The sequence below is a fragment of the Sciurus vulgaris genome (assembly GCF_902686455.1).
Source record: "Sciurus vulgaris genome assembly, chromosome: 2".
NCBI classification, from domain to species: Eukaryota; Metazoa; Chordata; class Mammalia; order Rodentia; family Sciuridae; genus Sciurus; species Sciurus vulgaris.
The window spans coordinates 41,617,842-41,644,094 of NC_136462.1; the positions used below are offsets into that span (position 1 = coordinate 41,617,842).

A 26,253-nucleotide genomic window follows, 5' to 3' on the forward strand; every position below is an offset into this window, starting at 1 on the left:
AACCCCAAACAACTGATATAGTGAATCCAGAGCCAAATTAAAGGGTGAGCCAGATGAGTATGTAATAAAGTGTCAATCTAAAATGGGTCTTGAAACATCTCTGAAGGAAACTGTGTTCACCTGGAGCCTTCTCAGGAAGAACTCTCTCTGTGTGTGCATAATTAGAAGGAATGATTTAATAAACTACTTGAGCCAGGACAATGAGACTTTCAAGGAGAATGCTCAAAGGAAAGCTGATGGTTTCTAAACTGCCCTCTAAAAGTGGTGGATTCAGTTAGCTCTAAATTTTTTGGTGGTGGGGCATGCCAGTTTGGGACCAGATTCTGAACTGTAAGTGACAATCAAGAAGAGAGTCAGCTTACCCACCCCCCTAAAGATTTTTGCCTCCCCTCTAAGAAAATTTAAATATTTAAACAAATGTCTGTTGGAGTGCCAGAATATTAATTGGCTTGGGTTGCCCATTTATCTAGGCCTCCCTAATGGACTTCAGGCTGACACCCAAATTGTATTTATTAAGCACATGCCGTGTATATTTACTGCAAATCTTAGGACATTTTTAAGGTTTAGAGAAGAGAGAGTTTGCATGGTGTGGGGGTGGGGGCAGGATGTGAAGAGTCTGAATTCCAGAAGGTCCTATAAAACATGTGAGGTTTCAAGAGCTTTTTTTTTTTACTTATTCAGGAAAACATATTTTGAATACCAGACTAAGTATGAGGCTGCAGAAGAGAGACAGGATAGACCCTCATTCTAATGGAGTCTGGGGAAAAGACAGGCAGTGACTGCATTGTAAATACTTAATTACCGTGAAGTGAGCATACATGTGCTGCTCAAAGGACCTAGGATGAACATATCTAGATGAGTCAGAAGAGTAGAGGCAGCTTTGCAGAAGCAGGTGTTTTAATGGGACAGATAGTGAAGCTGCCTTTCCCAATCTGTACCTGAGTCCCCGAGTCAGAGCTGAGTGTGTCTGTGTGCTGGTGTGGAAAGGAAGGGCAGGTAGGGGACAGGTGGAGGAAGTTGGTACTGCAGCTATTCAGTATTTGGAAAGACCATCTCATCACCTCTTAGCAAAGTAGCAGAAGGAAGACAAGAGTGAAAATACGGGTAGCTTTCCAGTGCCTTAAATAGTCCTTGCCCCTTAACAGATTCTTAGTAAATATAACTAAGTGAAAGACTAAGGGAAATTGTCCAGTTCTGTGCTATGGGTCAGGCACTGTATTAAGGTGCTTTACATACACTTTTGTTATTAATCTTCCCAAGAATGGGGACCAGAAAGGTCATTTTGGAAATGAGTAGAGTTTGCATTGAATTTTTACACTAATTTATTTATTCCTGTGGCGTGTGATGAAATTAATGTTTATCTGCAGTTTGCTGATGAACTTCCGCATTCCTTTGATACAAGAGCTTTCAGAGCAAGCAATTAACAAAAATAAATGTTTGGATGAGACATTTTTAACTTAGCTTTCACTTTTGTTGATGAGCTACCTTCTGTTTCTCTATTATTTCTGAAAAAATTTTTTTGCCTCAACCATAACTCTTTCAAGAGGTTTCCAAATTGGTTTTTGCTTGCTGTTAATTTGTTTTAAATGGAGTCAACTCTATGAAAATCTCTTTAATCAAAGAGATTTTGATTAAAATCAAAATCAGCAAGATTTTGTCTTGCTGAATCTTGTAAGTTCTGACCCGTGTAGTCAGGGACCGGTTACCATGTGAGGAATGCTTTAACAAGTTGTAAGATATGCTTTGACATTTCTGGTAAGACCACTGAGCTGCATGTCTAGGGCTCTTGTTTGTCTATGATACACAATTATTATGGCTTCAAAATTCATCCTCAAGGGCTGCAGTCGTAGCTCAGTGGTAGAACCCTTGCCTACCATGAGTGAGACAATGGGTTTGATTCTCAGCACCACATAAAAATAAATAAGTAAAATAAAGGTATTGTACTCGTCTACAACTACAAAAATTTTTAAAAATTAATTCTCTAAATATTCCTCTGAATCAGGAATGTCAGTCAGAGTTCTTGGCTGCAAATAACAGACACGAATTCTGGTTGGCATAAGCAGAGGAGAAATTCACTAGGAGATCTAGGAACTCAAAGATTCAACTGCAAGTGCAGAGAATCAGGATTAACAAACAAACAGAAACCAAGGTGGCTAGACACAGCCTGAATCACCATACACGGTCTACTCAAACATCTCCGCTGCTGGGCACTGGCTACCACTCCTGAACATGCCCACAAAAATGCATTCCAAAATATCATCGTATCTTTGAGTTACTGATTCCAGATTCAGAATTTGAAGTGTAATTCTGCTGTCCCTGGTGGGCCACGTTTAGGTCACATGCCAGAGCTCTAGTGGCTGCAACTCAGAGAGAGCAAGCATAATATGTTTTTTTTTTTTTTTTACTTCCACAGAAGTAGGCACAGCCAGAAGTAGGGTGAGGCACAAACTCTCAGGGCTCTTCACTTTCAACACTGAACAATCTTTTCAAAGAATATAATTTAATTTTAAGGATATTCAAGTTCTGTAAAATATTTCATGTGTGAACCAAAATTTGCACATAACAAAAATATCACACCATGCAGTTTTCAATCTGTTTCATTGTTTTAAATTTTAAACACACATACTACTCATGGTCAAATAGAAATAACTCACATTCTGTTTCTTTGTCTAGACAATCATGTGCTATCACTACTGCTTTCCAATCTGTTTAAATGCAAGAATGTGAAGACGCCCAAAGGTTGAAGATGGAAAGTGTTCTGAGGAGGGAGTTTGGATGATTCCAATCTGACAACTTACTTTCCAAAGGAACACCTGTGTCTGAGCCCACTTGGGTGGGGTTACAGCCATTGCAGCAATCGTTTAGAGCTTGTGAGGAGGTATATTTTCTCAGTGACATTGTTTAAATTGTCAGCACTTGATGATCATAAGCAGTAACTTGGAGTCAGTTTTATTATTTTAAAATATTTATCCCCTTATTGTCTTTCCCACCGCATGAACCTCTTTATTCAGGAGCTGGCTCTAGAGATACTGCACTGGGAAGGAGGGTACAGTGGATGGAAGGACACAGATGTCCACCAGGTCCATATATTACCTGTCCAAATGATCAGTAAGATAAAGCAAGATGGTTTCTTAGAGGTGTCTTAGCTCTAGCTCTTTCTTATGGCAGTGTTCATGAACAAGCAGGAATGTTGGGAGTCCAGGTTTGCGTGGCCCAGTTAGTGGTCTGCAACTCAGCACTGGCCAGCAGCCTGAGAAATGAGTGCCTTTGGCCAAACTGGCAATAGGGGCAGGAGAGTTATCAGTTAGCTTACATTCCTTGCCACTGTGAGAAAGACAAGAAAAAACTGTCTGGCCATGGATGTGTCCTCATCACTGAAAGATGGGACACCGCTGATTAAAATCAGATTCCCATCCTATAAGCACATCTTCCGCTAATTAGACGCATTAGCTTTGTGCAAGGTTGGGTGTAAAACAACTTTCATTCACTCATTTCAGAAGACAGGCTGATGAGGGCGAGAGGATATAAGAAGAGCCACTGTTTGGATCTTTAGGAAGGAGTTCTCTATGCAAAGCAGGAAAATTTTCACAGCTGGACTCACCCCCCAAAAGATGATTTTATAAATAGTGGTTTTGTTTTGTACCTTTTCAGCTGCTTTAGAAAATACAAGATTTACCTAACCCTAACCCCCAAGATGAATAGACATAACGAATTCCCAGACACACAGACTTGGCAATGACTGCTTTGCCCCCGAAAGGGCGCTTTGCGCTAAGCGCTTCTGACATTAATGTTCATGCTTAAGCAAACACATTACTGAGAGAGAAGAATGGCTCTCTCAGCCTGCCCAGGATGCTCAGCACAATAGGAACTGCAACTGCCCTGGGTCTCATTAAAGTAGATGCAGGGAGACACAGTTCTATGGATGCACATGGGGATCCTCGGATCCACAGACCCTTACTTACACATCACATACAATTAGCATCAAACAGCTGACTTCGAGTTCCTAAGGATAGAAAAAAAAAACCCTTTACTTGTTATTAATAAGGCTGAGATAGCTGCATCTCTGAATTCTCCTCTTCCTCTTCTTTTCCTCCTTTATATGAAAAAATTCACATTTGCCAAAAAAAAAAAAAAAAAAAAAAAAGAGAGAGAGAGAGAGAGAGAAAGAGAGAGGCCTGTTGGAGAATCAGATGAGGATTTCTGGAGAGAGCTATATTTGGGATTATTTCTTAATCTTTTCCACTGTAGCTGTATCCTTGGAGTGTCTGTGTTCACATTAGCATTTCTGTCTGGGGCTATGAATTACCCTGTCAAAAGGAGTTTCAAACTGGGTTTGTTACCTGGATACCCACAAATATGCTCAGTCTGTTTGTATAAATCTGAAAAACCTTCCTTGTCCTTAGGAAACCAGGCCATTCTGCATATTAGGAAGGGGAGAGTGAATCCAGTCTTCCACCGGTGCTTTGGGCTGTTAGAGGAACAGTGCCTGGATAAATAATGGTAGCAGGGAGCCCAGAATTCGTTCTTGACTGGGGTGGTTGTATGCCATTCACAAGGAAGTAGACTTCTGTGGTTGGGGATACAGGACTAAGTATGCCATCAGACATCCCAAAGGCAAGCTTAAGTCCACGTCCCATCTGCCTACAAGAATAGCAGTCACTATTAAAAATCTCCTCCACATGGTATACAATATGCCACAGAACAGTCCAGCTGTTGAAGCACAGACCAGAAACAGGGACCACAGGAGACAAGGGCAAAGCAGACGCTGGAGGGATGACAGAATTCCATGGCTCAAATCCTGGACCATCTGCACCCTGAAAGAGCCCAACAGATCTGCTGAGAGACGGTTCAACCGTTCTTCTCTCCCATGTGGCACTCTCGCTCTTTTCATAGCCCGCTTCCCCCAAACCCACAGCCTGATGGGGAAGACAACTATGAGTCAGGGTGATCACGTCATTCTCAGGACCTCCGGAGGCCCCACACCCAGCAGCATCCTTGCAAAGAAGAGGCCTCCAGTGGCTTCCTATCCACAGATGCACTACCCAGACGCTGGTTGTCAATTTCCATCACCCAAAACCCTCTGGGCCAGGCCCACTGAGATTGGCTCACCAAGAGGGAGGGGTAAGAAAGGCAGTGGATGCTGACAGGGCCAGCTGCTTGACTGTCATTTTCTTGCTGCTGGTGCTAGGCAGATGTTCTACTGCCAAGGCTCCTGCAACTCATTGCATATAACTCTCCTGGCAGCTTGATTTTAGTTATTGCAAGATGCTCCCAAGTATGCCCCATGATCCATTTATGGGAGAGAGTATCTAGGGTGCATGTTTAAAATGTAGATTCAGAATCCCTGATGCATGTAAGTAAAGTTTTGAGAACCGTGGGAGTTCTTTTACCACTGACTATGAGTTGATCCTTTATTTCACTTGGACCTCAGAGAATGGAATAGAGCTAATCACGCTCATCATTCAGTTTGCATAGCACTGCCATCATTAAACTTTGTTCAGCCATCCATGTTGCTTTGTATAAATATCCCTTACTGCTTGTGATTTGACCAGTGACCCATCTTGTTTATGTTTATGCTATACTAAATCATTGCTGTATTAGCAAATGCCAGGTTGTTTCCAGGTCCTTGCTCATCCACACACACCACTCTCATGAAGAGCATCCTTCTCATGTATTCTTAGGATCTGCACATCAGTGTTTCCTTGGGTACATGCTCAAAGCCAAGACTGCATCCTTGATTTCTCAGCTCTGCCTGCTTTGCACGATGGCCAACAGCTTACATTGCACTAGGGGTGCATCTTTGCTACACTTGAGCGTATCTAATTTTCTGTAAAATGATCTCCCAGTGATGTTTTAATTTGCATTTCTCTGATGGCTAGTAATGTTGAGCATCTCTTTGTGTACTTATTGGCCATTTAAAGACTTTCCTTATAGACTTTGCCCATTTTCCTGTTGTTTCCTCTCTTTTTGTTGCTGTTTTCTAGGATCTAAGATTCCTAGCTCCTTTGGTTTGGGGTTAGTAACATCTCCTCATCCATGGCCCACCCGCTGACTTTGTCTTTGGTGTTTTGGTTAGAATGAATCTTAAATCTTGTTCTGGACACAGGTCTATCAGTTTTTCTTCTCATTATGATTTTTATATTTTGGATTTTCTTTAGGAAACGTCCCCATTTGAAAGTCACAGAAAGAATCACAAATACTTTCCTCTATTACTATGGAATTTTACATTTAACATTTGGGCCTTTAATTTATTTGGGGTTTCTGTTTAGATTGTCTGAGGTGGGGCTGAATAGGGCCAATTTTCAAAATGCTATCTACTGGTAATACTGGTAATATCTACTGGTACTATTGCCTCCCTAGAGATTTACCATGCTCTCTGTCACATGCCAAGTTCCCATGGATAGCAGGGTCTATTTCTGGATCCTCCATTCTCTTTCTTTGCCTAATTTCTCTCTCTCTTTTTAAAATATTTTTTTAGTTCTTGATGGACCTTTATTTTATTTATTTATATGCAGGGCTGAGACTCAAACCTAGTGCCTCACACATGCTAGGCAACTCATGTACCACTGAGCTACAACCCCAGCCCTAATTTCTCTTTTTCCTTTTTTAAAATCATGATTTTTTTTGATGCTTCTTAATACCTAATACATCAAATTTCTTTTTTACTTCCTTTTTAGAAACTGCTGTTTGTAAATTTTTATTCTTCTATATAGGAGGGAGGGCATTTTTTTTTTTTTTTTACTGGAATCACATCAGATGAATAGTTTTATTTGGGGAGAACTGCTATTCTTAAAAATGTCAAATTGTCCCACATAATTGATGTATCATTATTTACTGAGGTATTTGTTTATGTCCATTATCCAAATCAACCAAAAGATCCTGTGCATTTTTGTTTAATTGCTTCCTAGATAATTAAGAATTTAAAATCTTCTTTCTTAGTTCCTCTAGACCTCCTCATTGTTGCCTTGGACTTTTCTTTTACCCTGGTCTTGTTTTCCCTTTGAGTTTTTTTTTTTTTTTCTTCTTCTTCTTCTTCTTAATTTTTTAGTTGTAGATGGACAAAATACCTTTATTTTATTTATATTTATGTGGTGTGGAGGATGGAACCCAGTGCCTCACATGTGCCAGGCAAGTGCTCCACTACTAAGCCACAGTCCCGGTCCTCACCTTGAGTTTTTATAGCCTCTTAGTTTCAGCCCTCACTACTCCCCCTCTTCAGTTCTGCCTTCCCATCCCATTCCCTTGATCTGCTGCTCCCTGGTCACCAAGTATGACCACTTAGATACTCCTTGTTCTGAGTGCTTTAGAGATATCACCTAAATTCACATCAGACATATATCTCAGGATGTTAATGAGATTTGTATCTCAAAGTTGACTGTAACTTATATGAGGGAAAAAAATAAAACCACTGACCAAGCTTTAAGTCACAGAATGCATGTGAATTGGATTTATTCCAAAGAGTGACAGAGAAAAAAATGGTTCTTGGCAATATAAAATTCATCTAACAATAGCCTAAATAATAAAGGCATTTATGGTTTCATATAACAAAAAGTCTGGGGTAGTTCCAGGATTGGTAGAACAGTTTACTGAGGACATGTTGACATTTCTTCCAGTTTTTCCATCATGGTGGCAAGATGGTCACTGTGGTTCCAAATATAACATGCTCTCCCTACCACATATAAAAAAATAAGGGGCTGGGTTAGAGAAGGCTAAAGAGAGTTCTACTTATTCTGCTTTCCTTGTATTAAGCACAAAGGTCTATATCAGAATCCCCTGGAAGATTTTTCTTTCTAATTCATTAGCCAGAACAATGTGGCATAGCTACCCTTAATCATTGTTGGCAAAAGGAATGGGACAGCCATGATTAGTTTAGACGAATTCATGATCTAGTCCCCGAGCTGGGCATTTTTCCAACAAAACAAAATCAATGTTCTGATAGCAAAGAATATATGCAGAATGGAATTTGGTAAAAAACTAAAAAGGTTTCTTAGAGTAGAGGAGAAAAGATTTAAGGCAAGATCAACTATGTTCTTAAATTTTAAGGCCTTGAAATTAGTTGTTTTTCACTTATTTAGCAATATTGATTGAGCTAGACACTGGGAATACAAGGATAAGCAAAACTTCAGAGAGTCCCCACCACCACAAGGTGAAAACATTAAATGGATGTACACACACACACACAATTTTATATATATATATATATATATATATATATATATACACACACACACATATGTACATATGCATATGTATGTATGTATGCATAGCTGCATATATATGGTTACCAATTTAGCAAAGCACTATGAAGGACAGGAGCAGGGAACTAGGGGAGCAGATAATGAGGACACCTGTCCAGGACAGTGATAATTTTTGCACATCCCAGAAAGATGCTAAGAAGGTTGCTGGTGCCCCAGAAGCCATGAAAGGGAAGGGAGTTTATGAGGTTAGAGGAATGCTGGGCTCTAAGATCCAGTGGCACCCAACCATTGAGCCCAAACAGCCAGATGGGACCAAGTGCAGATCAATGCTTACCAGTCCAAGAAGCAGACTTGTACAGTGACTCCATAGCAGAGATCAGACAGGTTCTGGAGAACTGGGTGGGCTGAAGAACCTGGCTCTCTCTGTTGCCACAGGTCATGGATTCATAGACCTTTCCTCATATATGTAGATGCCATTGTGAAAGAAGAAAAGGAAATACCATCTTAAAGCCGTAACCTTTATCCCCAAAGAACTTATATCCCTAAAGAAATATTCAATATATTAAGTCAGTATAAAATGGGTGGTTTGGAAAAAACAGTGTTCTTTCTATACTACTCAGCAGATGGAGTTAGTGAAGAAAACTAAAGCAGACAGCTAAAATTTAAATATTCATTACAACTGAGTTAGTGTGACTATATCTGAATTCCTCAAAACAACCTTCTGAAGACATCACCATTGTCAACTCTGTTAAAAGATAAACTTTGGCACATTAAACATTTAAAGAAACTCAGTGCACTGATGCATGTATATGATCCCAGCTACTTGGGAGGCTGAGGCAGGAGGATGCCAGTTTGAGGCCAGCCTCAGCAATTTAGAGAGACCCTGTCTCAAAATAAAAAGGGCTGGGGATGTAGCTCGGTGGTAGAGTGACCCTAAGTTCAACTCCTAGTACTGTAATTAAAAAAAAAAAAAATTTAGAGTGTGTTTGGGCAAACAGTGACTCATGAATTGAACAACTTGAGGCCCAATTTGGGCAGGTTGGGGCTCTACTCATGGGGCACAGGGGAAGGCATTTTTATAGGGTAGAGGCAAAAGCAAGGCAAAGAAAATGTTTAATTGGTTAAAGTAGAGCAGTAGCCTTATTCAGATCAGTCAGGCAAAAAGTCCCTAGTTAGAGATTAGTTGGAGGTTTCTGGTTAAACTTAATTTTCACTTACCACTTACACCAAGTTGGGTTTAAGTTTGCTTATATAGGAACTCAGGGCACCGAAGCTGGTTCAGCCTAATTATTTCCCAATTAGTTATTTTAACAACTCCATTTTATAGACAAGGAACTCGAGGCTCAAGAGATAAATGACTTTGCCAACGTCACAAAATTAACAAGTGGCTGCTCTTGAATTTGATCCCAATGTAACTTTACAACCTCCAGGCTTTTAATTATTACAATATACTAATTTATATGGTGGTAAGTGCAATACTAATTACAGATAAACTTTCAGGATTATATGGGGGAGGAAAGATGAATTCTAAAAAGGGAGGATGGATGCTTTCTGGAAGAGGCAACATTTGATTCCATTTTTTTTTCACTGTTGAGGCCCATCTTTTCCTCTTTAATATACAATACCAGTTACTGTCAGTCCTTGTTAACTAACTTCACATCTGGATCACTGATTTAATTCTAGGCTTTTTATCCTTGGTTTCTCATAGGAGCCTATTTTTTGGTATATCTAACAAATTTTAAATGTATGACAGGCATGGGCTATATAAAGTTGTAGAGATTTTGGATTTCTTCCTTTAGAGAGGGGTATACCCTCCGCCAGCTGTTCAGACAGAATGATGGTTGATCCTGTTAATCCAATTAGTGACCTTCCCAGTCCAGGTTGAATTTTAGCTCTGCTAAGTCTCAGTCTTCCACTGGTTCATTTCCTACCTCCTGGATTTTCAACAGAAATCCTATTATATTTCGCAAGGCCTCTCTTTCAGTTTGTACTAAATTATAACCTTAGACCTACAAGACTCAGAAAAACTGCATTTTTCTTTTCAGAGCCAGGTTTTGCCATTGCTTTTGAAAACTCCTGGTCTGAAGAGCCACAGTCTTTGGCAAAAGACCTTGGGTGGAAACAGGCTGTACGTTGAGTCCTTCCCAAGTCTTCCATCCAAACTCTCATTGTCTTTCCCTCGTCAGCAGCCTTCTGCCAGACTTTGCACTGCATCTTGCCCCAGGATTCTCAGCCTCCTGCAAGTGTCCAGAGGGTAATATGCCTGCAAAAATGAGCTCCTTCTGCTCAGGTTCTTCCCTCTGCAGGGTCTTAGCCCTTCCTGTCTTCCTTGACTCAGAAGATCCCAGTTGCCTTCAAATTTATATCTGTACTTTATTTGGTCTTTCTAATTATTCTAGGTGGGAGTGCTGGTCCATCCACCAGCACTTCCATCCACCCAGAAGAGGAAGTAGTTGGGTTGGGAAGGGTTGATGGACTCGAAAAAGACAAATAACCTGCTCAAAGGAGCACCAGTGATCTCCCTGTCACCAAATCCATAGTTTCCCCCCACCACTTACTGTCAACCTCTGGACCTATCTATATTATTTGGCTCACCTGCAGAGACTCTCCATTGTATTTACTTACTTACTTGTCTATTTATTTTTATTTTATGATTATATTTTTTATTTCATCTGATTTGTTTTCCAGTTTTTTATTTTCACATCTTCTGTTTTTGTTTTTTTTCCCTCACTAAGGCATATTTTCTTTGAAAGAGGTCAATCAGCTCTTAGAAATGTTCGTTTTCTTTAGGGTTAATTTTTAGGAACACTGTCCTGTTGGTCTTGAGTATTTTCTCAGAAATCCACTTTTTCTCATTTTCTTCAATGATTCTAAATCAAGACCTAATGAATCTGGCTAATCTTGTTCTGCTCTCCATTCTTCGTCTTTAATTCTTCCAGTACTTCTCAGCTCCTCCTCTAGTTCCTCCTTCACTCTTTTTATCCTGTAATATAAGATTCAGCCTCCATTGCTGTCCTACATATTCTTCCTTGTAAAACACCAGCCACTCTCTGGGCTTCAGCAGTCACCTCTGTGTGCATCAATCTGGACCCTGTGCTAAGAACCAGGAGATTCCAGCCTCACACCAACAGCCATTGGATGGGGCAAATCTGCAATCTCTTCTTAAAAAAAGAAAAAAAAAAAAAAAAAAAAAAAAAAAACAGCACAAATAATCCTACAAGTATGGGTAATATCTTTGTGGGAAAGCAGAAATGCTATGCTAAGAATGTGAGAGAGGTTTAGAGGAGGAACTGGCCTGAAGAATATAGTATTTTAAAAGCACAAAGAAAGAAGTAAAGGGAAGAAAATAATCAAAATGTGATTTTTTTTCTCCTGTGATGTTAAGAGACAAAAATTAGCAAATCAAGATGTGTAAAGATTTTTTGGATAGTTGTTAGAAGGGGGAAAGTTTTATTATAAATTATAATATCTGACAACTTTAAAATAGTGATATTTTAAAAATAGTACTTCAAATTCATCAGGCAAAGAAAGGTTATTTAATAAATAGTGTTGGAGATAACTGGTTAGCCATCTTGGAAAAAAAGTTGCATCTGAACCTAAAACTTTTAAACCAGAATAAATTTCAGATAGACCTAAGATTTAAAAGTAAATAACAAATCATAAAAATGTAAAAAGGAAGTCAGGAAAGGAATGCGTGCGTGTGTGTGTGTGTGTGTGTGTGTGTGTGTGTGTGTGTAGCATTTTTCAATTTTAGATTAGGAAAGTCCTAATTGGAAACACAGAATCCATTAAAATAAAAGGATTTCTAAAATACCATGGTAAAGTTGAAAGACAAACAGCAGTGGGAAAAATACATACAACTAAGATCCCAGATAATTAGCTAAGCACCCTACTGTACAAAAAAGTCTTGCAAATCATTCCAAAAGAGGTCAATAATGTCTTAAACAAAAAGAACTAAGGATATGAACTATTTACAAGGCAGAGACACAAATTGCCCTTAAATATATGAAAGATGTTCAATCTCACTTGTAATTTGAGAAATGCAAATTAAAGCCATAATGAGATACCATTGTTCCCCTATCACAATAAATATTTTTTTAAAAGGTCGATAACACACTATATTAGCAAAGGTGTGAGGAAACAGGTACTTTCTACATTACTGAGAGGACTTGAAATTAAATCGGTAGAATCTCTAAGAGGGGAAATTTAGCAATTTCTGTCAAAATTCAAGTTCTCATGTCCTTGTATCCAGTATTTCCCATTCTAGAAGTAGAAATTGGGTGATACACACACACACACACACACACACACACAAAGTATACACATGCAAACTTAATTGTGGCTTTGTTGTAAAAGCAAAATTTGGAGCAACATAAATGTCCATCTCTAGGGGAACTATTCAATAAGGCATGCTTCATTCATGCAATAGAGTAAAATGCTGCTGTAACAATAAAGTAGCTCTTTATGAATGGACACAGAATATCTTCAAGATATATTGTTAAATGAAAATATCAAGATGCAGAACAGTTTGTGTAATATGCTACTCTTGGTGTAAAAATTTTTTACCAAAGAACATATTGTGTACTTAAATTTTTGAATATGTCTATGAGAAAACAGAATTTGGTTTTCCTCAGGGATAGGGAATTCCATTGCTGAGGGCAAAGGGTGGGAGGGAGATTTCTGATCATATACATGGTGAATGGTACATGTCGAACTTTAATCCATATGACCATATTTCCTATTAAAAATAAATTATAAAATATCTTTAATTATAAAATAACTAAACTTGTTTTTTAAACTTGGATAGAGGGTCGTGTGCTGGAGAATGGATTTCCGTGAGGTGGGAAGGATAGCAGAGGGCCTCGATGGCTTTTAAAAAATATCTAAGTTCTGCACTTTATTTTATGTATTTTTAATTTTGTTTTTTAATTATGACTTTAATTATATAAATTTGTGACTTCTAAAGATTATAGTTCAAGAGTTTCCACAATGCAGTAAAGAGCACACACACACACAGGCCTCTTCAGACTATCAGTGTTTCCTCCCAGGCCTTAGCTATAAAAAGCTTTTCTCCTTCACTGCTCTCACAGAGTCACATATTTCCTGCCTCTCAGCTGCCTGTGCTTGCTGATATCTGACCTGAATGACCTTTATAGAGTCAACCAAAGATGAGAGGCGGCCCCAGAGTCTTCTGGAGCCTCCCTTTGAAGGCCGGGTGTTGAGTAAGGTGTTGGTCTACTGAATGCACATATGTACTTGTGTGCTGTTTAGTGTGTCTGTGATGTTTCTTTTTTATGAGTTTTCAGTCACTGTATTTAACTCCTCGTCTCAAATTGGTGCTCCAGAAACTTCTCATTTTCCCTAACGTTTTCAGCTTTGAGGAATCTAGTGATTACCCTTTTAAAATTCTGCTTTTATTGTCTTTGACAAGCTCTCACTGTAACTGTCATTTAGCATGGTTTTAGAACTCACCTTCGTTCTAGTCTCAATCTTCCCTAACTAGCTCTGGGCCTAGTCCTGGTTCTAGTTTCAGCTCTTTATTAACAGCTATGTTAACCATCAACAGTCAATTAATATTTTTAGCACTCATCTATAAAAATATGGGACTGAAATAAAAGGTCTTTAGGTCTTCCCATCTAAAACTCTGACTCAGAGGAAAAATTCTCTCCCCTACCACACCTCCAAAGTAAATAAGTTAACTTTGTTCTTTCTTTTAAAATTGGCAGCCATTATTCTAAAAAGCTTAAGTGGTCTATGGAATAAGAACTTTCAGTCCAAATAGACCAAATAAGCACGTGGGATGGAACACAGTGAACCCTGATGTTTAATCCCCAGTACCAGGAAGAAAAAAAATATATATATATACACTTATATACATATATGCATGTATGTGTGTGTGTGTATGCATGTGTGTGAGTGTGTGTGTGTGTGTGTGTGTGTGTGTGTGTGTGTGTTTCTTTCACTGGGGGGTTCCCACAGTAATATTTTGAAAAAAATATTTTTCTGGTACTGGAGATTGAACAGATATATTACATATAATATTTATAATTGAACTGATATGTACACATATATATGTCAGAAAAAGCACAGGTAAAAATTATATAATTTTGGAGTGAGGAATACCTTTCTGATTCAATAATAAGGAACAAAAAGAAAATCATTGATCCATTGACCATTTAAAACAAAACTATGTGTCCAACCCATACACTCAAATTACAAAAAACTGAAAAAATAGTTTGCATTCTATCGGACAGCAAAGGGTTAATTCTGTATTATGAAAGACCCTTAGAAATTATGGAAAGGTAAAATATAGTTGAAACATACCCAAATTACACAAAAATGAAAAAAACATATGGCCAATAAATATGAAAAATATTTCACCTTACTTGTAATAAATGATGTGCTGTCTAAAATCAAATGAAAATACTTTTTAACCTATAAAATTGAAAAAGTTTAAAAGAATGATAATAAGCAGTGTCGACAAGGGTGTGAGATAATTGGTACTTTCATATACTTAAAAGAGAAGATAAATTGATTCAAAGTTTCTGGAGGGCAATTTGGCAAATTGATATAGCATTCTAAAATGTGCACACTCACATTTAAATGTTCACATCTAAAAATTTATCCTAAGGAAATAGTAGAATAAATACACAAAAATGCCCATCCAATAATGTTCCTTAGTGTGTAATTTATCATAAAACAGTGGCAAAGTTAAATATTTGTCAAAGGAGAATGGAAAGATACATACTAGTTTAAAAAAATGGACAGATATACTCAATATATTAAGTAACACAAAAGATTATACAATGGATTATACACAATATACAATGGAATGCATTATGATCATATTTTACTATGTATTTTAAAATCTGAATAACAAATATTAATAGCCATCATCTCTGGAGGTTTTGAATAACAGGCAATTTTTACTTTCTTGTGTATGCTTATTTGTATTTTCTGATTATTCATAAATAATGAATGTTCATTAGTTTTATTATTAGAAGAAAAAATAAAACCATATCCATTGTCCCAAACTCACAAATGATCCTTAGAGATTAAAAAAAAATAACTACAGATGAGTGATGCAGATATTTCTGTGACATGGTTTTCGTTTCCACAGCAAAGTGAATGTAGAAATAATAGTCAAGATTAAACTTCTGTGTCTGTCATATGTCTCAGCAAGATTTACTTCCTCTATTCAGATGGAAAGCTGAATTTTCCAGTGAACTTCCACAAAGTTGCCACTTCACTGAGGGGTTCCAGCAATAATATTTTGAATAACATCTGTCATGGAAATGATCTTTGATTTACATTTTCCATAAAGAAAAGGTGTCCAAGGTAGAAGCAGCATCCAGTTTTGTTTGTCCATTTTTCTCCTTTTCTTTATCCACTTTACCACCAGTATCCTTCCTTTCTTCCTTTGCCTTTCTCCTTTCTTCTTTTTCTTCTCCCTCCCTTCTCCTTCTCTCTCTTTCTTCCTTTTCAGTTATTTGCTTATCAGGCCTTTGCTGAGAATTTTCGAGATGCCAAGCACTGTGCCCAGCTCTGAAAGCAACTTTGGAATCACTGAAGGAGCACGGGGACCAGGACTTTCCCAGCTCCCTGAGGGGGATGGCAATTCCAAGGCAAAGTGGTAATACCAGGACATTGGGATTTATTTTTACCTACTACTGAAATACTGGGATTGATATTGTTATTATATTTTTAAATATCCAGAAATGGTTAGATTTAAAGCATCATGAAATAACATGCGCAGTAACTTTCAAAAGTATCCATTCATAGCACACTTTACAAACCTATTATAAAACAGGAAAGCAAATGTGTCCATTTATGAAAATGGACACATTGAATATACAGTGCTGTGCTATTACAAATTAGCAAACAAATTAACAATATTACATTAAAAATAAGTTCTCATAAAATGAAATTTAATTAGCCTTTTAAAACAATCTTTGAAATATCATAGTAATATCATTTGATTTTAAAGAGTACAATTTTTAAAAAGAGGGTGTTTTGATGATGTCATTGTTGAGAAATATTGCCAGCATATTTCTATGCAAATTTTTCCAACTGTTGAAAGTACTTTTTCCAACTTTGTGCTAGGGAGTGAACAGTGAGGGGATAGTATAGATTAAATTATTGTCCTCTAGTGCAGTCATCTTCAAATATTTCTTGCTTGTCTGGGGACTCTTATGAGTTGAGTGTGCATGTGTGTGTGTGTGTGTGTGGCCCATACATGGTGCCTGGTGAGTATGTGTGTGTGTGGGGGGTCTGTGCGTATGTGGTCGTGTGTGTGTGTGTTGTGGGTGACAATTGAGTGTGTCCGTGTGTGTGTGTGTGTGTGTATACTGTGTGGCATATGTACATGTATGGTACATGTTGAGGATCTGTGTATGTGTGGGTTTTTGGCATGTGTGATGAGTATGGATGATCATATGTGCCCTCTCTGCACAGAATAGGCACGTGGCCCATGTGTGCATGGTGTGTGCGCTCTGTGGGCATCTTGGGTGGGGAGCTGGTAGAGACTGGCCAAGTGCTGACCTTGCTTTTTGAATCAGTATATGGATTTCTCTCCAGCTAATCTCAGCTGACTCTGGCCAGGAGGCTGAGTGGGTGCTTTGCTTCACACCTGCAGGGACAAACTGCCATGAGACCAATACTACTTTGTGAGGCCCGAGGACTTAAGGGGGTGTCAGCCTTCAAGAATAGGGCATGTCACCAGCCTGTCTAGAAAGGAGGCTCCACAAACTCTGGGCAGCACCCAGGGAAGTCAGAAAGTGAGGGTTGGAAGGTATCAGAATCTCCAGCCCAGCACCTGTCAGCAGGAGGATTTTGCATTTAAATGGGTAGCAAAACCAACTTGCTGGATTATAAGATTTTTTTGAAGAACAGGAGAATTCCAAATAGAATAGGAATAGAACACAGCATGCACTAGTAAGGATAAGTATAGGTCCTGGAACTTTTTTCCGTTCGTGTGTATGCATACACATGCTATATTATAATGTAAGATGACTTTGTTAACATCAGTTGTGGTTATTTCACATTTTTATTTTACAGTTTGCAAACAGAGGGTACCTGAGGTAAAATGATCTGCCTTCTGAGGTCACAGCACATTAGTGACAGGAACGGAATCTTTCCGTTACAGCCCATGTACTAAGAGCCAATAGTGAGTCACTAGAAAGGACCAGAATAATAACTTCTCTCTTCCTTTAATGGAAAATAGTACTTTTTTTGAAATACTATTGCTTCTCAAAACATTCAAACTTCCCGCACTTTCCAAATGGGAAAACTGAACATATTGACTGGTGTTTAAGATCCCCTTCCACTCTGAAAATGCTAGAGTTTTATGATGTTTAAGGAGGTCAGTGTGAGAGAACGTAGGTGACTCGTCTGTGGTCAGCAGAAAAACAATTTTTATCTAGACACAGTGAACATGAGTTCAAGACTCCCCTGACACTGTGGGCCCCAGGCAATCACTGGACATTGTTCCCACTGTGACACACTCTCTCTACTTCACAGCTACGCTGTGGGAGTCAAGTGTGACCCTGCATGTGAGATGCCTGGGAAAGCCTCAGAGTGAGGCAAGAGCAGCTACTGGTGATTCCCCACAGTACCTAATCTGCTCACTGTCTCCCGCCTTGGAGCCAGTCTTTACAAGGCCAGGTATGGACACCTGAGACCAACCTTCACATGCCTACACAAGATGACTTCATGTACTTCTTACCCTTCCAAGAATGATGATGATCAACTATTCTGCATTTAGAGGATTTGAAAGATAAACATGCAATGAAAAGATTCTCCTAGGAACATTAAAATCAAAACAAAACCTTGGACTGAATGAAACATTATGTATCACCTTTGTCAGTCATTGTGCCTGCCCACACAATCGTCCTTGTAGTCAGAACATCCTGCCCATCTCTCCAGTCTCTATCTTGGCCACAGTCCCCACCACTGCCAAATCCAGACACACTGGCCTTCCTTGTGATCTACAGACATTTCATGACTCATGTTTGCCTTGGTATGCACTTTTCTTCAGTCTGAAAACTGTTCCACTCTCCATTTTCCACTAAATACACTTGTTCAGCCTTCAAATTGCAGCTCAACTCAGAGGTCAAGTTTAGGTCCCGGGGATGAGCTCCCGGGGATGAGCTCCCGTGAACCTTACCTTGAGGATTTCTAGTTATAATTTTACATTTTTTGCATGGATTATTTGATTTATGCTCATCTCCTTTACCAGCCAATAAACTCCATGACAGTAGGGAGGTTCTTACCTCTGACCATGTCCCCAGCACCAAGGACAGCACATGGTCAAGTGCTCAAGAACTACATGTGGCATAAACAAACACACCTGCATGTCTATGGCTCTTACTCAGAAGATATCTATATCCCGCCTACTTCTAATCAAATGCTATTACCAGGTGATGTGACAGCTGCTGAATCAATAAGGCAGGTCCTGAGTAACTTATTTCAATATCTTCTGTATGACCAAAGATTATTCTTCCAGAGAACATCAGCCTCAACCTGAACCATTTTTTTTTTTCCTGTGCTGAGGATTGAAACCAGGGCCTTATGCATATGAGGCAATCACCCTACCAAGTGAGCTATATCCCCAGCCCCAACCTGAACCTTTTAATTGCACAAAGATTCTATATTCTCAATGGGTATGTTTTGCAGTTTTCTGAATATATATTTTAGATATTGAAAGTTTTTCCTGCTGCCCTTCAACCCCTCAGTGGCTGAAGGAAGAAGGAAAGTTTGCTGCCTCCATTTTCTTTCTTTCACTGCATACAGTGGAGACTCAAAAAGTCTGTTGGCCTTGGTCTGGTCAGTACTACCCTGTTGCCTGAATTCACTGTGTATCTACCTAGGAAGAAGAGTTTGGGTACTTGCTATGAAATATTTCAGAAAGAACATTTGTATGGCATTTCATAAATACTCCTGCCTCTGTTGCCTGGTTTTAGCACCCCAACACCATCGTGAGAAGGTGGTTCTCTTAAAATGTCACAGGTGATGAAACTCAAAGTCTTCGTTCTTGTTCAAGGTCACAGAGCAAGTACTTTGGAGAGTTGGACTTAACTCCAGCTCTTTTAATTTCAGTGTTGTATATTAATAGATAATACCCCTTTGTTAGTCATATTTCACAGACTTTATAATACATCATTATTATTCCTTGTACTTTATGACACTTCTGGTTTTTCCAAATATTGCTACATTAATTCATGTGATACCCACAATAACTTCTTGAAGTATTCATCTAATTTTTACAGATAAGTAAGCAGACTGGGAGTGATGAATGACAATTAATTAGCAGAATGACTTGCGACAAAGTTCAATTCTCTTTTCCCCACGTGACCATCTAAAGTAGACAGAATAATGACTCCCAAAGATGTTTTAGCTTCCCAAACCTATGAGTACTTTACCTTACATGGCAAAAGGACTTAGGAGAAGTGATTAATGTAAGAACCTTGAGATAGGAAGATTATCCTGAGTTATCTGGGTGGGACTTGTGTAATCACAAGGGTTCTTACAAGAGGGAAATGGGTGGGTCAGAGTCCGAGAATGATATGTGATAACAGAAACACAGTCATAGAGAGCGAGAGAGCACGCGCGCGCGCGAGAGAGAGAAATATATATATTTAACATGTATATATCTAATATATATAATTTAATATATATAAAATATGTAGATAGAAATATGTATATTTAATATATATTATATATGATTTAATATGTAAGTTAAATTATATAAATAAAATATATAAATTTTAATATATAAAATATAGAGATATAAATATTTATATCTCTATAATATATATATCTATATACATGATATATATTTAATATTATATCATGTATAATTTAATATATTTTAAAATATGTAGAGAGAGAGGGAGAGATTGATTTGTGGATTCTATGCTCCCAGCTTTGAAGATGGAGGGAGGGTCCACAGGCCATGGAATGCAGGTGGCTTCTAGAAGCTGAGAAGAACCAGGATACAGAGGCTTCTCTCTAGCCTCCAGAAGGAATGGAGCCCTGCGGACACCTTGCTGTTAGGACTTTTAACCCCCAGAACTCTAAGATGACACATTTGAGATGTTTCAAGCTACTAAGTAGTGGTAATTTGTTAATAGCAGCAATGGGAAACTAATACACTACTCCAAACAATGATTAACTTCAGCAAGTAAGAAGAAAGTCAGCTACTTGTGGGGTACTCTAAACCCCAGGCCACGAGGGGGCCAGGGCAGGTCAGGGACAGGCCTTAGGTGGCATAGAAAGGTCAGTATGCTACAAGCCTGCTGAGGGAGATGTGGACCCCGCCATCTTCACTATTTTTCCAGTTGCCTCTCCAGGATATAGGGACTAGACTCCAAACTCCCTGACCCTGTCTACTTCCCCACCCTGGTCTCTCCCCCACACTCACCACACCAGAGACCATCTTCTTCCTCTTGCTAGAAGGGTCAGCACTTCCTATCTTCTCTGCTTGAAATGCTCTCACCCTGGAATCTCACCTGGTACCTTCTCATCACCTCTGCAGAGAGCATTTACCTGACTCCCTCCCCAAAGTGCCCCCAGTCATTCTCTACTGAGTCAACTCCTCTTATTTCATAAATTACACCTATCCCCATCTGAGACTCTCTTCTTGATTGTTTATCCGTGTGATCTGTGCCCCTCATTGAAATGTACACTCCGCGAGCACTACCAGGCCCACAGCTGCATCCCGTGTTTGGGATTGTTTACCATTCAATAGGTATTTGTCATGTGGGTGAACATAGCTCAAGCCAGTAACACTGGGATTTCTGCAACCAAATCTCTAGCCCTTCAAGAGGAGTTTCTGCTTAGGCATGCACACTGGGGAACCTTAGATTCTTTTCTCTATAGGGTTCCTAACTCTCCTTAGATAAGGCCTTGGTTCTAACTGAGAAAGAGAAAAGCAGCCTCTGGGCCACAGAGTGCTCCTGGTGAATGTAAGTATTTCCATAGGGCACCTACATCAGACACAGCCACCTGGTGACCACAAGGGAACAAAAACCGAACAGAATAAGATTACTCCATAATCAGGTCTACACCCAGACAAAAATAAGAATATTGTTCAAACCCCAAAAGTAACCAACAAGGCCTCTTTCCTGGCTAATATGAGTGACTTCTGTTTCTTAAGCAATAATAGCTTTAGCCTCACCTTGTTTCTCTTGCCCTGCAGGTAAGAATGACTAAGATACCCAATCATATAATTGTACATGTTTCCTGACAATATCCAGTCCTCAGCAATGTCCCATTTCCTTGAACCCTCCCCAATATCACCCAACCCCCAATCCTATAATGAGTTCTTTATCACTTTCTCTAATTGAGATACCCCATGGCTCCCCATTGCAGCTAACTAGTCAGTAAACTCAACATTGTTCAATGCCAGGAGCCCCTGATGTCTTTGGCTGGAAGGACTTAGTAGCATAGACAGGAAGGTAGACCCATTTTTTTCCCCCTGTTTTGTGGAGGAGAAATTGTACTTGAGCCAACTGGTCAGCTAGAAAATCCTGAACTATTTGCCAATGCAATAATAATGCTAGGTGCCTACTGGATGCATATTAGCAACTTGCACAAGGCAGGAGTTGGTGAGGTTTCTGGTGGAGCTGCTTTCTTACACACACAGGCATGAAGGGGCCCTGTTGATGCAAGTAGAGCCTGCCAGGCTCACCTCTGGGCTGCCTCAGCCCAAGACCCAGCCATATCCATTGCTAATCTATCCAAGGCAGTCTCCTGGAGGCAGGTTCAAAGCCCCTCCCACTTCCACTTCGACCTGTTCCATTCCTCATACTTCTTATGTATCCACCTCAAACTCTCCTTCCTGCCTAAACTAATCCACTCCACCCCATCCCCTCAGTCTCACACTCACAGCCTCATCTCTGTCACAGGTCTGTGCATCCAGGCCAGCTGGGCTCAGGCCTCTTCCCTCTTTCAAAGTTCTGCTTGATGATTAACTCACAGTTTTCCCAACTTCTTCTCAGTTCAGCTCCATTAGCTCCCCAAGCTTGGAGCAGCTGCTCTCAACATTTACCAAGGGAGCTCAGGTTACAGTGGCGGCTGGACTGATTTATGGGGTTTGGGTGTTTGTGATGGGATTGGGGTTCCCATTGTTCATCTCCCCATCTAGAGCCTCAGCTCCTCCAGCGTGTAGGCCACACCTGCCAGGTTGTTTTTTTATTACTTCCTCCCAGAATCTGGAGCCTGAATCCGGAAGGGTGAGTGCCCAGCACTCTGCAGGCTATGTCTTGCTGTAAGAGAAAGTCAATCAAGACAGTGTTTTTCTGTGGAGTCGTAGAATAATACTTCTCAGGTGACCTCCTGTCCCACTCCCAGGGCAAGTTCCATGCCCCAGCTTCCAAGAAGGTGTCAGAGGAGCTACTTTCAGAGATCCTGGAAGCACATCCACTATCTCGAATAGCTCAAGTTGTTTGCTCTTAACTCTGAGCTTCATGAATTTCTCTGCACAAAACACTGATTTTAGATTAGTTTTCTTTCTATCACTGGATGTCTTCTGGCCTGTCTCACCAGCTCAGGGATCAGCTGACTCCTGTCAGGCATGAAAGTTAATCTCTGATGTCCTTCCAAATACCTACGCCTCCTCCCAGGGCAAGGTCAAAGTTACATCTTAACATACATTTTTTTTTTTTTTTTAAATGGGAACACATTGGGATAAAAGATGTTCTGCCACCATCTTAAACAGAACCACATTAACCTAAATGCACAGTTGGAGGGAAATGTCCAAAATAGAAAGTTAAGTAAGAAAAGCAAAGATTGAAAAATAACGTATATACCATGAACTCGTTTTTATAATCTCATATGTTTAACATGGTTTTTATATGTAGGGAGAATTAAAAGGATATTTGCCAAACTCTTGTATAGTAGGAGTTATGAGGGTACTTCCAATATTTAGCTTTTCTAAATTGTTTCAATTATTTAACAAATTGTTACTTTTGAAATCAGTAACAAATATTTTTTTAAAAAAGGGATTTGAGATAGCAACTCTTATTTCCACCCCACTAAATTATACTTTTAGCATCTCCCACAAGAAATAGATAATTTTGTTTCACCACTGAAAACACTCTACTTAATGAAGTGAGGCTGTGTGTATAGCTTCTCTAAATTTTTAGCTGTCATTTTCAATTTATTCTTTTCTTTTGCTATCTCAAAGCACTTGGGATTTTTTTGTGAGTGGCACACCCACGCCAGCTGGGGAAAATCTGAGAAAGTAGGGACCATTCTAATTTCCTTGGAGAAATGGTTGAGGGGCAGTCATTCATTGTACTCATTCTGTATTATTGAGTACTCCTGACTACCAGGCTGGTGCTTGATATTCTGTGGCCCCAGAGCTGTGTGGAGCCCTGACAGCCTAGGTTTGCACGTGGGGTCAGACTGCTGAGCTTAGCTCCCAGACCCACCACTTATTAGGCTCAGAGGCTTATGCCAGTTAGGGGTTGGGTTAGATGCTAACAACAATGGTCAGAAATAACACAGGATTAAATAAGAGAGTTTATTTTTCTTTCATTTAAAGAAACAAGTCTGGAGGCAGGCAATCCAAGGCTGGTACCACAAGTCACGGTCATCAGGGTCCCAGGCTTTCTCTTCCTTCTGCCCTGCCATCCTCAGCTTGTAACTTTCTTTTTGAAGGTTATAAGCTGGTGCTGGACATTTAGCTGTCCTCTGCCCTTCAGGCAAGAAGCAGGAAGGGGAAAGAGCGGGAACGACTCCCTGTAAGCAGCATAAACCCTTTTTAAGCTTTTTTGGAGGTTTAACCCAGTGACCTCTGCTTCCATCTTATGGGCCACAGCTGCCTACAAGAGACTGGAAAATTCAGACTTTTAGCTGACCATACTGCCTCACCAAGGCAAGTCAGGGTTCCTTTAGTACGTAAGAAGGGAGCTTTAGGATACTGTGTGGGCAACTAGCTCTTCCTACCCCGGGGTAATAATACTGCCTATCTCATCAATTAATAGGAGAATAAATAAGATAATGCTTCAAAGTCACCTCCCTTTTGAAGCCTTCCTCCGGTAAAGTTAGTCATCCTTCCCTTAGGGATCCAGTAACACGTTTTTCATATTCAAATCCTAACAGCTGGCTGGAGTGTATTGTCATTTCACATCAATGTCACCCCCACGGGACTCTGGTGGTGAGGCCTATTCGCTTGTACGTGGAATGCCAGCACCATGTAGATTCTCAATAAATCTTAGTCGAATAAATGAATTTCCCTATCTTCCTTTCTTTATGTTACTTCCTGAACCTATTTTACTTCTCAATACCCTCCAGACCCTAAGCCTTCATCTTTGAGAAGTTACCATCAGGCTCTGAGCTTCTCAGGGATGAAGCAGAGTAGAAAGAGTGGACAGGACAGGCTTCAAATATCTGCTTTTCCCTTATCTGCTGTGTGACATTAGGAAAATCGCTTAACCTCTGAACTCTAGGTTCCTTCTTTGGGAAGGTGGAACAATATTAGTGATCATCTGTATGTGACATAAGATCAACGAAATATCAACAACAACAAAGAAACCTAAAAAATAAGGAATTAAAAAAAAATATTAACCCAACATGGGCTGGACCTAATGGAGCATGCTTGTAATTCCAGCAGCTTGGAAGGCTGAGGCAAGAGGCTCACAAGTCTAAGGCCAAACTCAGCAAGCTTGTCTCAAAGAATTAAGAGGGCTGGGATGCAGCTCAGTGGTAAAGTGCCCCTGGATTGTTCAGCGTGCCTGTGCTTTTGGAGCTGCACTCAGTAGACAGTAACATCCTTGGTCTTATCATCCTGTGCTAGTTTTCCTACTAACCTAACAGAGCAGGTGCAGGCAAGTTAAAAATAACGAATACTTTCTAAGTGCTTACTATGTGCCAGGTAAGTCCTTCTTCATTTAGTCCTTCTCATAACCCTGAGATGGGTACTACTGTCATCATTTTCTTTCTACAGATGAGGACACCGAGGTTCAGGGAATCATCCAGCTAGAGGACAGAGGCAGAGTCATGATCTACCACCACTTTTCATCTTGCTCTTAGCCATCTTTAGCCCCAATGTGTCCGCCATCACCCCCGCACTAGTCCTTCATTGGGCCATTTCTCTGCACCACTCTGGGGAGGATTCTGGCTCAGCCTACCTACCCATGGGATGGTTCTCTGAGCACAGAACCCTGGCAGCTACTCACACTCCCCAGAGAACATGATGAGAAGCTGGCTTGCAGGGCCTGAGAACATCTGTGACCTCAGAGCAGTTGTCATTATAAAAGGCACCCCCACCTCATGAGAATCCAGCCTGTGAAAAATTCAAACCTATAAAAAAGATCCATGTGTGTGTTCGAGGGAGGATGACGTGTGTTACATCAAGATAATTCACTTTACAAAGTGAGTCACCCCAGGCTGCCTTAATTTAGCAGTCTTGTGCACTTACAGTAATGTAATTTTTGAAAAATGCCGTTTATATGAAACTTTACAGGGACTCGTCTATTCAGCCAAGTGAGATACACCCAGACAGTTCCATGATCTTCATGTTGCAAGGAAATTGCTACAGACCCTGTCTGAGCTGAACCTGTGTTTTTCTTTTCCAAATTTTCCTCTGAGGAGGGACTTTTTGAATCCTATTGAAGGAAGAACATTATTGAAAATCATTCGGTTATCACAATAGAAAGAAGTTAAATTTAGCTATGCCAGGTGCTCCCACCAGTCACAACCCCTATGTTGCAGTACTGGAAAAGTACAAAGTTTCTTATTTTAAAAAGCCTTTTAAAACTCGAAGAGATCTGGAAATCAGGAGTTGAGGAGCTGGCCTCCTGCCATGGGGCAGAAAGCTGATGACATCACAGAACTTAGAGGCCAGGGAAGGAGGAGATGGGCCATTCAGGGAGTTGGCTCTTCCTGGGCAAGCTGTCCCAGTGGCAAGGATTAACGATGTGCCTTTCTGTCCAGGCTGCCAGTGATGGGGCATAAAATCACTGGCAAGAGAGGGCAGAAGGCAGAGAGGGAGGAGAGAGAGAGTGGGTGTGAGAGTTTGTAAAACCACAGAGAAAAGTGAACTTTATAT

The 26,253-nt window shown here is 39.9% G+C and overlaps 2 long non-coding RNA genes across 3 annotated transcripts in view; one reads left to right on the forward strand and one right to left on the reverse strand.

Moving 5' to 3' along the window:
- Nucleotides 1-7,058: 7,058 nt before the first annotated feature.
- The window catches only part of LOC306653060, a 44,828-nt gene continuing 25,633 nt past the window's right edge, over nucleotides 7,059-26,253 (reverse strand). The window contains exons 2-3 of the long non-coding RNA XR_013761626.1: nucleotides 8,533-8,650; nucleotides 7,059-7,669 (exon numbers count right to left, since the gene is read on the reverse strand). This is a non-coding gene — a long non-coding RNA (uncharacterized lncRNA). The remainder of the gene's footprint in view (nucleotides 7,670-8,532; nucleotides 8,651-26,253) is intronic.
- On the forward strand, nucleotides 8,538-18,322 carry LOC306653059. Of its 2 annotated transcripts, none has more exons than XR_013761624.1 (3): nucleotides 8,538-13,425; nucleotides 15,685-15,831; nucleotides 17,718-18,322. It is a non-coding gene; the product is annotated as an uncharacterized lncRNA (long non-coding RNA). The 2 variants fall into 2 exon arrangements; XR_013761625.1 differs by having other exon boundaries at nucleotides 8,539-13,420.